This window comes from Lycorma delicatula, chromosome 13 (assembly GCF_047948215.1).
Source record: "Lycorma delicatula isolate Av1 chromosome 13, ASM4794821v1, whole genome shotgun sequence".
Taxonomy (NCBI): Eukaryota; Metazoa; Arthropoda; class Insecta; order Hemiptera; family Fulgoridae; genus Lycorma; species Lycorma delicatula.
This window is the reverse complement of record NC_134467.1, coordinates 1,635,547-1,648,107: the sequence shown is the minus strand read 5'-3', so window position 1 is coordinate 1,648,107 and position 12,561 is coordinate 1,635,547. Positions and strand designations below refer to the sequence as shown.

At 34.2% G+C, this 12,561-nt stretch overlaps 1 protein-coding gene across 5 annotated transcripts in view; it reads left to right on the top strand.

Annotated features, from left to right (window-relative positions):
* The first annotated feature begins 5,922 nt into the window (after positions 1-5,922).
* The window catches only part of LOC142333757 (uncharacterized), a 51,119-nt gene continuing 44,480 nt past the window's right edge, over positions 5,923-12,561 (top strand). For 2 of the 5 annotated variants that reach the window (XM_075381238.1, XM_075381235.1), the window contains exon 1: positions 5,923-6,098. The gene's annotated coding sequence lies outside the window, so the exon portion shown is untranslated. Of the gene's footprint in view, positions 6,149-12,561 lie in introns of all 5 variants that reach the window. The other 3 variants (XM_075381237.1, XM_075381234.1, XM_075381236.1) reach the window with 2 other exon arrangements.

The window sequence follows — 12,561 nt, the reverse complement described above, 5'->3', positions numbered from 1 at the left end:
TTTAAATCAGTCTGATTTTATCAGGTGATCATTAGATTGTACTGTAAATGTTTTCATGATTTCTGATTGTTTAGAAGTCACATCGGTCTTCAAATGATATTTCTTCCATTTGAAGCACAAAAATCATTCTTAAGCTTGTATTTTAATCAACCTTTCCTCCTTAGATGCATTTTGTAGCATAACTATTGTTTCATCAGCACTTTTTCTTAAAAGAAAATGAGATTTCATGCCGACTTTCTATTATGATCAGTAAACTAAACAGATAGTGCTTTGTAGAATGGAGCAGAACGGCTTGCTCAATCTAGTAGTAGAGTCCACAGCCTGCCAGATATTAATTTTGATTATTTATTGGTGTTTTCACATATGTATTAGTTTATTCTAAACTGAAATGAGGTAAAATTAAAAATATTGTTGAAATTTTGAAAGTTTTTTGTCTTAATTCATTACATACGTATAAATACGTGTAAAAATTTTAAATATAAAATTTATATTATAAAGAGATATGAATAATCATCAAAAGTTAGGCTGATCATGTTTTGAAACAGCTATGAACACTTTTGATGTTCGTGCTTATACATTTAGTTTTCCAAGTATGTATGGGCTCAGATCATCAATATGTTTTTCACCAAAATTATGTAAATAAATTTTCTTATAATTTTTTTTTATAAAGAAACTAACAAGTAAATAATTTGATTACAGCAGAACGCTGGTTCTCCAAATTTGTCGGCTTTCTAGACTGCTTTCAAACGCATTAGGCAGTTCTAAAAAATTAATCTCTTCTGGTTTCATATCTTCTGAAATAATTAAAGATCGCATTAATTTCCCGTAGTGCGATCTGACAAAGGAGCATTCATCTTAAATTAATTTTTAAACACAAAACGATACTTCAGATCAACAGATTCTAAATTATAATTTTCAATAAAGAATCGGATGTTTCACCAAATCTGATGTGGAAACCATATGACTTCCTTGTACGTCTGTTAAATTACATATACAAATTTTTAAAAGTGCGTAAAATTTTATTTCACTAATAACTTCTGATTTTTTTATTATTGAATATTTTTTATTGTAATTTTTTTTAAATCGCGGGTTAATAATATTATTAAATGAATATTTAAATTAAAAAAAAAGGTAAAAAAAAAACAAAAGTAGATGAGGTCTGTTCGAACCGATGTGCCTTCCCTTTAAGATTCAAATATTTCATTAAAAAGGATTTAGAAGAAACAATGAACGGCATGAATAAAGTCCTACAATGCAAGTAGTCTTGCATTTTCATGCAAGAACTACCGCATGAAAATAAACAAGAACAAAACGAACGTAATGAAATGTAGTAGAAATAATGAAGATGGACCGCTGAATGTGAAAATAGGAAGAGAAAAGATTACGGAGGTAGAAGAATATTGTTATTTGGGAAGTAGAATTACTAAAGATGGACGAAGCAGGAGCGATATAAAATGCCGAATAGCACAGGCGAAACAAGCTTTCAGCCAGAAATATAATTTGATTACATCAAAAATTAATTTAAACGTCAGGAAAAGATTTTTGAAATTATATGTTTGGAGCGTCGTTTTATATGGAAGTGAAACTTGGACGATCGGAGTATCCGAGAAGAAAAGATTAGAAGCTTTTGAAATGCGGTGCTATAGGAGAATGTTAAAAATCAGACGGGTGGATAAAGCGACAAACGAAGAGGTGTTGCGGCAAATCGAAGAAGAAGCATTTGGAAAAATATAGTTAAAAGAAGGGACAGACTTATAGGCCACATATTAAGGCATCCTGGAATAGTCGCTTTAATATTAGAGGGTCAGGTAGAAGGAAAAATTGTGCAGGCAGGCAACGTTTGGAATATGTAAAACAAATTGTTAGGGATCTGGGGTGTAGGGGGTATACCGAAATGAAACTACTGGCACTAGATAGGGAATCTTGGAGAGCTGCATCAAACCGGTGAAATGATTGAAGACAAAAAAAAATTTCATTAATTAAAATTTATATTTTAATTTCGATTGCGATCAAAAGAGAGGTGCACCACTAGAAGTTACAACAGTGCTAAATCCAAAATTTCAATTTCCTACGGCTAATCGTTTTACAGTATGCGAGATACATACGTATCTCGTATGTACGTATGCGAGATGCGTACGTGCAGACGTCGCGCCGAACTAGTTAAAATGGCTTCAGGATGGTCAAAATGGATATTTCCTTGAAATATGAAAACCGAAATGTTTCGCGATTACAATACTTCCTTTCCTTTTTTCTTTTCTTTTTCCTTAGGGAAAAAGAAAAGAAAAAAGGAGATTAAATCTGAAGCCCAAAAATATTGGCGATCGCAATACTTCGTAAAAGGAAGTAAAAAGGAACTGTTTAAATAGATTATCACATTCTCAGTTTGAATAGAAAAATAACAGAATCGTGTAGAAATAGATTCTCTATTTGAAATTCAATTCAGGACCAGAATTTAGAACTTTTTCAGTAAGTGTAATCATTATTTTAACACATTCAGTATTTGGTATGTCACAAAGGAGAGTGCATTTAATTTGAACTACTTCTTCATCAGAATACAGAAGTAGCTATGTGAAACAAAGTATATATTGGTCATTAGTCAAAGCTACTGGGACGTTTTTGTCAATATTATTGTTAGACAACAATTTTTATTTAGTTTGCCAAGTCGGAAAATAATTCTATGACGATGATTACATGAACTTAAAAAATAAATCGGCTTGGTTTTAATATCGGATCTAAATGACATTTCATTTTTTCGTTAACGACAGGAAATGTTAAACGATGGTGTCAGATAAAGATTGGGCAAAAAACATTACAAATATCACTTATTGAAGGAAATTAGTGCTACTGAAAACATCTCTATGAACTATTATAAATTAAGAGATATTGAATAATTACTGGAAATGATCGCACCCCTTTTAAGAAGACACCATCTTGGGATGTAGTTTGCCAGTGAGTGAACAGTTATCTTTAATACTTAATTATCTAGCCGACGGGCGATTCTTTGAAGATAGGAAATTTTCAGCTTTAATAAGCACTGCCATTTTTGAAACTCTGAAGTAATTTTGTTCATGATACAAAAACGTACAAAGTTAACATAGTACTTAAATTAACCTTTTTTTCTAAATTAGCTGCAATGTATTTGAATTAATCAAAACACAACTATTTAAGAAAAAGTGTTTTAAATTAAAACTTAAGGTAACTAACTAAAAGTTAAGAGAATAAAAAACAAATACTTTTGTAACATTTTAGTATTAAATGAATTTGCGAAAGAAAAATGATCAAAAAGGTTGCTTTTGACGAAAATTTAAAAATATTTATTTTTCAAAAATGAAGGTTTTTCTTTATTTTTAAAATCCCAATAATATTTAAAAAATGTTTTTATATTCGTTAGGTAGAAAGGGTATCGATAGAAGATACAGTTTTTAAATGAGTAATAGGAGAACATTATAGATGGAAATAACATACTTTAAAAACAAACAAATATACTGTTTTTCGAGTGCTTGCTCTCATTTAAATGAAGAATAATTATTGGTGGGTTTTTTCTTCCAAGCCTTTAACGTTTGCTACTTAAAGTATTGATACGTTTCAGAAATACATAAATATTGGAATCTTGAAAATAAAAAATCTTAATTCAAACAAAATATTTTTTTTTTTTTACCGGACATTTTTCGTATTTCAAGAACGAGTTATTATATACGAATGTAAAAAACACATTTACATTTTGTTAAATATGTATAATTATTATACAGTGTCCCATATAAAACGCAACCTAACCTTATATAGGTAGGTATTGAAATAATAAAAAGGCATGTGTAAATGTAATTTTTATTATTACCATCCATTACCTTACATTTAGAGTAAATGTTGGAAGTGGCCGCCATTTTCTTGAATACAAGCTTCAATTCTTTTTACAGCGTTTCTTGCAACTTTTTTCAAAGTTTGTGGCTGGATATTTAATACAGCTTGTTCAATATTGACTTTCAATTGTTGAAGTGTTCGTGGTTTGTTGCCGTAGGCTTTTTCTTTGAGGTAACCCCATAGAAAAAAATCCGCCGCAGTCAAATCTGGAGATCTTGGTGGCCACAAGCCTCGACCGATAACACGATTACCAAAGAATTCCTCGACGAAATCATTAGTTGAACCTGCGTAGTGCGATGTCGCACCGTCATGTAGCCAGCAGTGTCAGTCTTCCTCTTCCAAGAGTGCGATGAACTGAAATAAAATATCCTGATATCGTTCTGCATTAATGGTGTACTCGAAAAAAATAGGACCGATTATTTTCTTCCGCGATATCGCGCACCACACACGGGTGTAATTGTTTTTCGTGATAAACGTGGGGATTTTCAGCACTCCAAATTCTACTGTTTTGGCTGTTTACGTAACCATCCATCCATGCTTCATCTGTGAAAAATAACGAATCCATAACATTAATACGCAGATCTTTTGTGTTCCTTGTTATTAACAGAACCAGTCTCTCTAAATTTTGCAACTAACCTTAATACTGATGTTTTGTTATGAGCTGGTTTATCTGGGTACTTGAACTGCAACCACTGATTTCGTACTGAAGTACGACTCAACAATGAAAACACATTCTTCTAGCGAAAACACAATCTTGTCCCTAGCAATACACTGAACGTTATGATTGCATTACGTTGTTACTATCGGTAGTGTTCTACTGCGTCGCCGCGATGTTCAGATGTTGGACGAGTCCATTTCAGTAACGAGTAAGGGAGTAAGCTTGACTTTTGAAATTTCATGGATGAGTGACTGATGGGTTGCGTTTTATATGGGTCACCCTATATAAGCTGACAAATATGTATAACAACTAGTTAGTTGATGGATAAATCCTTTTTTCCTGAATTTCTTCTGTAAGTGGCATATGAAGAAATACTGTCGTATGTTGTTATTAGACTGAAGTAGAAAGAATATGAAGATTCCCCTAATGAGATTTTTGTAAGTAGCTCATCACAAATCAGCTGATTTCAAAGTCGAGAGTTCTAAGGTTCAAATCCTGGTAAAGGCAGTTACTTTTATACGGATTTGAATACTAGATCGTGGATACCGGTGATCTTTGGCGGTTGGGTTTCAATTTACCACACATCTCAGGTATAGTTGATCTGAGACTGTACAAGACTACATTTACATTCACACATATCATACTCTGAAGTAATACCTTACGGTGCTTCCGATGGCCAAACAGAACAATGAGAGGTCAAATTTATCCAAAAAGAGAAAGAAAATTGTCTAATTGCTTTTTCAGGGAATAATCTCTGCTTCGGATTATGTTGCTGAACTTTTTCATTCCAAAACTCTGTCACAGTAGCCCCGTTATCCTTATCTTCATTCGAATTTGTAAGGTATTTGCAAGCCAAGAATAGCTATTCATCGAAAGCTATATATTTTTTTCTATAGAGGATTTCTTAAATTATGGATTTAATTTGAAGAATTACTGAAAAACTTCATTTGTAGGTTTTTAATTCATCTGGGCTTTCCAAGTTAGAAAGTACGCGATTGAAGGAAACACATTATCAACAGCGCTCAAACTTTACGTCGTGGTTCTCTATTTAGAAATGAGATAATGCGATTGCTCTCAGACAATCAGTAATGGTAATAACCAATCCATTCATTAATACTGACGTACCGTATCACGATATCCGAACCTGCAGCATTACTGCTTTCATTCCTTCTCGATCAACCTTACACGGTTATTAATACTATCATTATTTTCAAGTAATGACAATATTATTACAACATTATTAATGTTGTAAGGTCTATTTGAAATTATCTTCCTTCTCAAATAACATCACTATAATTCATATTTACAGTTCAAAATATCCTTTGACCAGAAGCTCAAAACCGATCGACAGGTAAGTGATACGGTAATACAAACTTCATAATAAACCGCTAGAAGAAGAACTAGATATCATTTTATAAACGTCATCTATGTTTAGGTTTGTAATAAATTTGCGTTTAGCGTTGTGTTGTAGTTTGACATTAGTTTCTTACATTTCACTTTGTTGTTGTAATCGAAGTTTGAAAGTTTTGTTTAACTTGTATCGAGTTAAAAAAAGTTGCGAAGCTGTGTATCGTTGGAGCAGGTGCAGTTTTATGTTTTCAACTGAATTTTTGAATTAGGTTATGCATTTCTGTATGTTATTTTAATTATAATTGTATCTAATTGCCTGAATTACTTTACTATTATTTACCATTTTATATTAGTCTTTAAATAGTACTGGAACAATGGTAGATTATTTACATTGTTCTCTACTGTAAAAGATGTGTATATGATAATTAATCTGCAGTTTTATTTTAATGTTGGGACAATTAATTCTGATATCTACTGACTGGTTTTTTCTTCTTATTCTTTAAAATTATAGGATACTTGTATTGGAAGATTCCTATATTTGTAATTATTACTCATTGAAAGTGATACTTCAAAATGTTGATGTAGAAAATTATGTTAACGATATTGAAATTTTGCTCCAGTTTTTTTAGTTGCTAGTGCATGATGTTTAATTAATTTAACATTATCTTTAGTGCAAAGCCTATCTATCTGAACAATATGTATTATAAATGTGAGATTAATACCTGTCAAACCTAATTTAGAGGCACTGATTAACTACTTTTGCCAAAAATATACGTATAAGATCAGTACAGATGTAACTTTATTTGTATTTGACATTGTATATGGTACTGATTTGCAGAAAAGTGAAAATAGTGACTATTTTTTTTCTTGCCTCCAGGTTAGGTAATGTATTGCTTCTTATCAGGATTCTCAGTTGAGAGTCCCCTTTTTTTAATTTGGATGAAAAAAGTAATTTAAAAGAAAATAGAGACGTGTGTGATGACCAAATAATACTAATGCTGTATAGGCTAGGGATTCTTGATTCTCTCATTATTTTAATGGCAATGTAAAATAGATAATAAAATGTATAAATACAAGTATTAGTTTTTCTTTATTTTGTTTACATTCAAGTTTGTTTTAGTATTATTTTATCAGAGGAGTAACACCTCCTATGAGGCTACCACCGTATTGGGAAAGGCTCTTCCAATCGATGTAGTGGTGAAAGTTCGGGTAGCCATGTGGAAATTGCAAAGAGGTCGGGAAGCCGAGGTATTTGGGATGCAGTTTCGAGCCGGGCTAGTACTGGAGCAGAATGGCGATCACAATGCACCAGATCTAAATTTTGTTCAGTTGCCTATCACCTGCCTGCAGAAGAGGCTGCAGAGCCTCATGATGGATGCATGGCAGCTGGAATGGCAAACCATGACTAAGGGAAGATCCTTGTATAAATTTATACAGGACCTGGGGGCATGGTATGTATCAAGCTTGTTTTTAAGGTCAACGGTTGCCCAGGTGGTCACCAACCATGTTAATTTAAACCAATATCTGTTTCGGTTCTGCCGGGCAGCTGATGAGCTTTGCATTTGTGGGGAGGTCCAGCCAAATGAACACTTGATGTTTGACTGGCCTGCTCTTGGGGAGGCCAGGGACCGGGCCACCGTGGAACTTAGTGATCAAAGGGAAAATTGGCCACTCACAAGTGGGGAATCAATATGGTGAGAGCCGCATTGTTGGACCGTGTGGGAGTTCCTTGATGCAGTTGCTTTGTTCAACTGACATCAGTAGTTTTACCTAAGGGGAAAAGACTCCTACCGCACTGCTGTGGGAAGCTAACCTAGAGATATATATGGCTGACCACCAGCCAATTAAGGCTTCAAGCGCTTTAATATGGTAGACAGATATTTGCTGGCATTCAGCGACCTAGACATGGCAGTAAATTGCTGTCCAGACAAAATGAATTTTAATTTATGGATGTCACGTATATATTTAGTGTGCCTACCCATTTTAGCAAATATATGACAAGTGAGCGGTTGGGACATGTAAGCCGGTGGTGTATGGCACCACACTTAGTCCGCTGATGCTGTTAGGTAAGCTCTAGGAGCTATTTAGGATACTGGTCGTTAAACTGTTTCGAGGCTGAGTAGCCATTTGGTCGTATGCTTTATAATAACTCGAATGGGATGGTGGCGGGAGAAATGCCAAGCAAACCAATTACCAGAGGGTTGTATGTTGTGCATAATAACTGTCAGAGTACAAAAACTATTGGTCATTAAATTAAAAAGAATGTTATTTTTTTTATCATTGAATAAAATTTTTTTTTTGTCTACAGTCATTTGACTGGTTTGATGCAGCTCTCCAAGATTCCCTATCTAGTGCTAGTCGTTTCATTTCAGTATACCCTCTACATCCTACATCCCTAACAATTTGTTTTACATATTCCAAACGTGGCCTGCCTACACAATTTTTCCCTTCTACCTGTCCTTCCAATATTAAAGCGACTATTCCAGGATGCCTTAGTATGTGGCCTATAAGTCTGTCTCTTCTTTTAACTATATTTTTCCAAATGCTTCTTCATCTATTTGCCGCAACACCTCTTCGTTTGTCGCTTTATCCACCCGTCTGATTTTTAACATTCTCCTATAGCACCACATTTCAAAAGCTTCTAATCTTTTCTTCTCAGATACTCCGATTGTCCAAGCTTCACTTCCATATAAAGCGACACTCCAAACATATACTTTCAAAAATCTTTTCCTGACATTTAAATTAATTTTTGATGTAAACAAATTATATTTCTTACTGAAGGCTCGTTTCGCTTGTGCTATTCGGCATTTTATATCGCTCCTGCTTCGTCCATCTTTAGTAATTCTACTTCCCAAATAACAAAATTCTTCTACCTCCATAATCTTTTCTTCTCCTATCTTCACATTCAGTGGGCCATCTTTGTTATTTCTACTATATTTCATTACTTTTGTTTTGTTCTTGTTTATTTTCATGCGATAGTTCTTGCGTAGGACTTCATCTATGCCGTTCATTGTTTCTTCTAAATCCTTTTTACTTTCGGCTAGAATTACTATATCATCAGCAAATCGTATCATCTTTATCTTTTCACCTTGTACTGTTACTCCGAATCTAAATTGTTCTTTAACATCATTAACTGCTAGTTCCATGTAAAGATTAAAAAGTAACGGAGATAGGGAACATCCTTGTCAGACTCCCTTTCTTATTACGGCTTCTTTCTTATGTTCTTCAATTGTTGCTGTTGCTGTTTGGTTCCTGTACATGTTAGCAATTGTTCTTCTATCTCTGTATTTGAACCCTAATTTTTTTAAAATGCTGAACATTTTCTTCCAGTCTACGTTATCGAATGCCTTTTATAGGTCTATAAACGCCAAGTATGTTGGTATGTTTTTCTTTAATCTTCCTTCTACTATTAATCTGAGGCCTAAAATTGCTTCCCTTGTCCCTATACTTTTCCTGAAACCAAATCGGTCTTCTCCTAACACTTCCTCCACTCTCCTCTCAATTCTTCTGTATAGAATTCTAGTTAAGATTTTTGATGCATGACTAGTTAAACTAATTGTTCTGTATTCTTCACATTTGTCTGCCCCTGCTTTCTTTGGTATCATTACTATAACACTTTTTTTGAAGTCTGACGGAAATTCCCCTTTTTTATAAATATTACACACCAGTTTGTATCATCTATCAATCGCTTCCTCACCTGCACTGCGCAGTAATTCGAAAGGTATTCCATCTATTCCAGGAGCCTTTCTGCCATTTAAATCTTTTAATGCTCTCTTAAATTCAGATCTCAGTATTGTTTCTCCCATTTCATCCTCCTCAACTTCCTCTTCTTCCTCTATAACACCATTTTCTAATTCATTTCCTCAGTATAACTCTTCAATATATTACACCCATCTATCGACTTTACCTTTCGTATTATATATTGGTGTACCATCTTTGTTTAACATATTATTAGATTTTAATTTATGTACCCAAAAATTTTCCTTAACTTTCCTGTATGCTCCGTCTATTTTACCAATGTTCATTTCTCTTTCCACTTCTGAACACTTTTCTTTAATCCATTCTTCTTTCGCCCGTTTGCACTTCCTGTTTATAGCATTTCTTAATTGCCGATAGTTCCTTTTACTTTCTTCATCACTAGCATTCTTATATTTTCTACGTTCATCCATCAGCTGCAATATATCGTCTGAAACCCAAGGTTTTCTACCAGTTCTCTTTATTCCGCCTAATTTTGCTTCTGCTGATTTAAGAGTTTCCTTTTTAACATTCTCCCATTCTTCTTCTACATTTTCTACCTTATCTTTTTTACTCAGACCTCTTGCGATGTCCTCCTCAAAAATCTTCTTTACCTCCTCTTCCTCAAGCTTCTCTAAATTCCACCGATTCATCTGACACTTTTTCTTCAGGTTTTTAAACCCCAATCTACATTTCATTATCATCAAATTATGGTCGCTATCAATGTCTGCTCCAGGGTAAGTTTTGCAGTCAACAAGTTGATTTCTAAATCTTTGCTTAACCATGATATAATATATCTGATACCTTGCAGTATTGCCTGGTTTTTTCCAAGTGTATATTCTTCTATTGTGATTTTTAAATTGGGTGTTCGCAATTACTAAATTATACTTCGTGCAAAACTCTATAAGTCAGTCCCCTCTTTCATTCCTTTTGCCCAGCCCGTATTCACCTACTATATTTCCTTCCTTGCCTTTTCCAATGCTTGCATTCCAATCTCCAACTATTATTAAATTTCCATCTGCTTTTACGTGTTTAATTGCTTCATCAATCTCTTCGTATACACATTCTACCTCATCATCATCATGGGCGCTTGTAGGCATATAGACGTTAATAATCGTTGTCGGTTTAGCTTTTGATTTTATTCTTATTACAATGATCCTATCGCTATGCGTCTTGAAATACTCCACCCTCCTCCCTATCTTCTTGTTCATCACGAAACCTACTCCTGCCTGCCCATTATTTGACGCTGAGTTATTTACTCTAAAGTCACCCGACCAAAAGTCACCCTCCTCTTCCCACCGAACCTCACTAATTCCTACTATATCCGCGTTTACCCTATACATTTCCCTTTTTAAATTTTCTACCCTACCAACCTTTTTTAAGCTTCTAACATTCCACGCTCCGACTCGTAGAATGTTATTTTTTACTTTTCTGGTGACCCCTTCCTTAGTAGTCCCCACCTGGAGATCCGAACGGGGGACTATTTTACCTCCGGAATATTTTACCAAGGAAGGCCATTATTGCTTTTGAAAATGCAGAGAGCCACATTTTCTTGGAAAAAGAAACAGCTGTAGTTTTCCATTGGTTTCAGCTGCGCAGTACTCAGAGGATTGAGTGATGTTGATATGGCCGTTTAAGTCATTGTGACTCACGCCCCTAACAACTACTGAAAGAGATGCTGCCCTCTTTCAGGAATCATTCCTTAGTCTGGCTCTCAACAGATACCTCTCCGATATGGTTGCACCTTCTGTCCAGCTACTCTGTATCCCTGAGCACTCAAGCCCCCTCACCAACGGTAAGGTCTCATGATGATTCATAGAGGAGGTGAATAAAATAATAAATAAAATAAATCAGTTATGTAAATCTGTATAAATTAAAAACAATAACCAAACTAATCAGTAATTTAAAAATGTATGTCAAAATTAATAAACTTTAAGCACAATGTATAAAGAAGGAACTGGAACAAAGAAAAGTTAATGTTCTATTGTTAAAAAGTTAAAAAAAATATGTAAGAATGATAAAAGCTAGGAGAGTTGCATAACTTTTATGGATTTCTTAGGAAAGTTGAGCTGGGCATTTATTATATTTAACTTTTATAAAATATTAGTCAGAAAATGGAATATTTTAGTGTATTAACTATTTAAACAGTTGTTCTGCTAAATAACCAGAAAATTTTATTTTAAAAATTTGATTAAGAAAGTATTTAATTTTAAGTTTATTTTTTTGCCCTTGCCTCTTTGAGGGAGGTTTGAATAAGACCAAAGACCATCAGAAAGTATCCATCCTACATAGTTAAGGAGCTATTCTGAAAAAATTTACCTACTCCTTGAGTAAATTTTGAAATATAGGACCCATGAAACCTATTTTTTATTTCGCATGACCTAGTTTGACCAAATTTAATGGTATTGATGCATGTACAGAAATCATCAGGCCAAATTTAGTTCAAATTGGTTCATCCATTCTGAAGATATCAAGAAAAGAATGAGCCAGTATAGTTATCCATACCTCCTTGTACATTTTTTTCATTGCTAAAATTGTGTTTTTTGGTGGAGGGGGTCATGAAGCATCAAGATCTGCAAAAACCCTGATGTGGAAAATTTTCCCTTATATACAGGTATTTTCAACTTAAAAGAGGCCCCATCACTCAGAAGTTTAAATACTAAATACATATTTCTGTTAAAATGCATATATGGTGTGACAGAGTAAAATAATGTGGAGGATGTTGATACGACTGGAGCTAGAGTGGGGAGAATTGTTTACTGCCTGTACATTTGAGTATTGTCAGAAGATGTATTCGTGATGGAAATAGAAACCTATTTCCAAACGGTGGCTATGTGTGTGTATTAATATTACTGTATCATAGCTAAATAGATCGCTGTACCGCACACAGCTCACCACCCCACTACCGCATGATCGCGTACTGGATACTTGTCCGGATCCAGATCCCGCCTCACACCTCA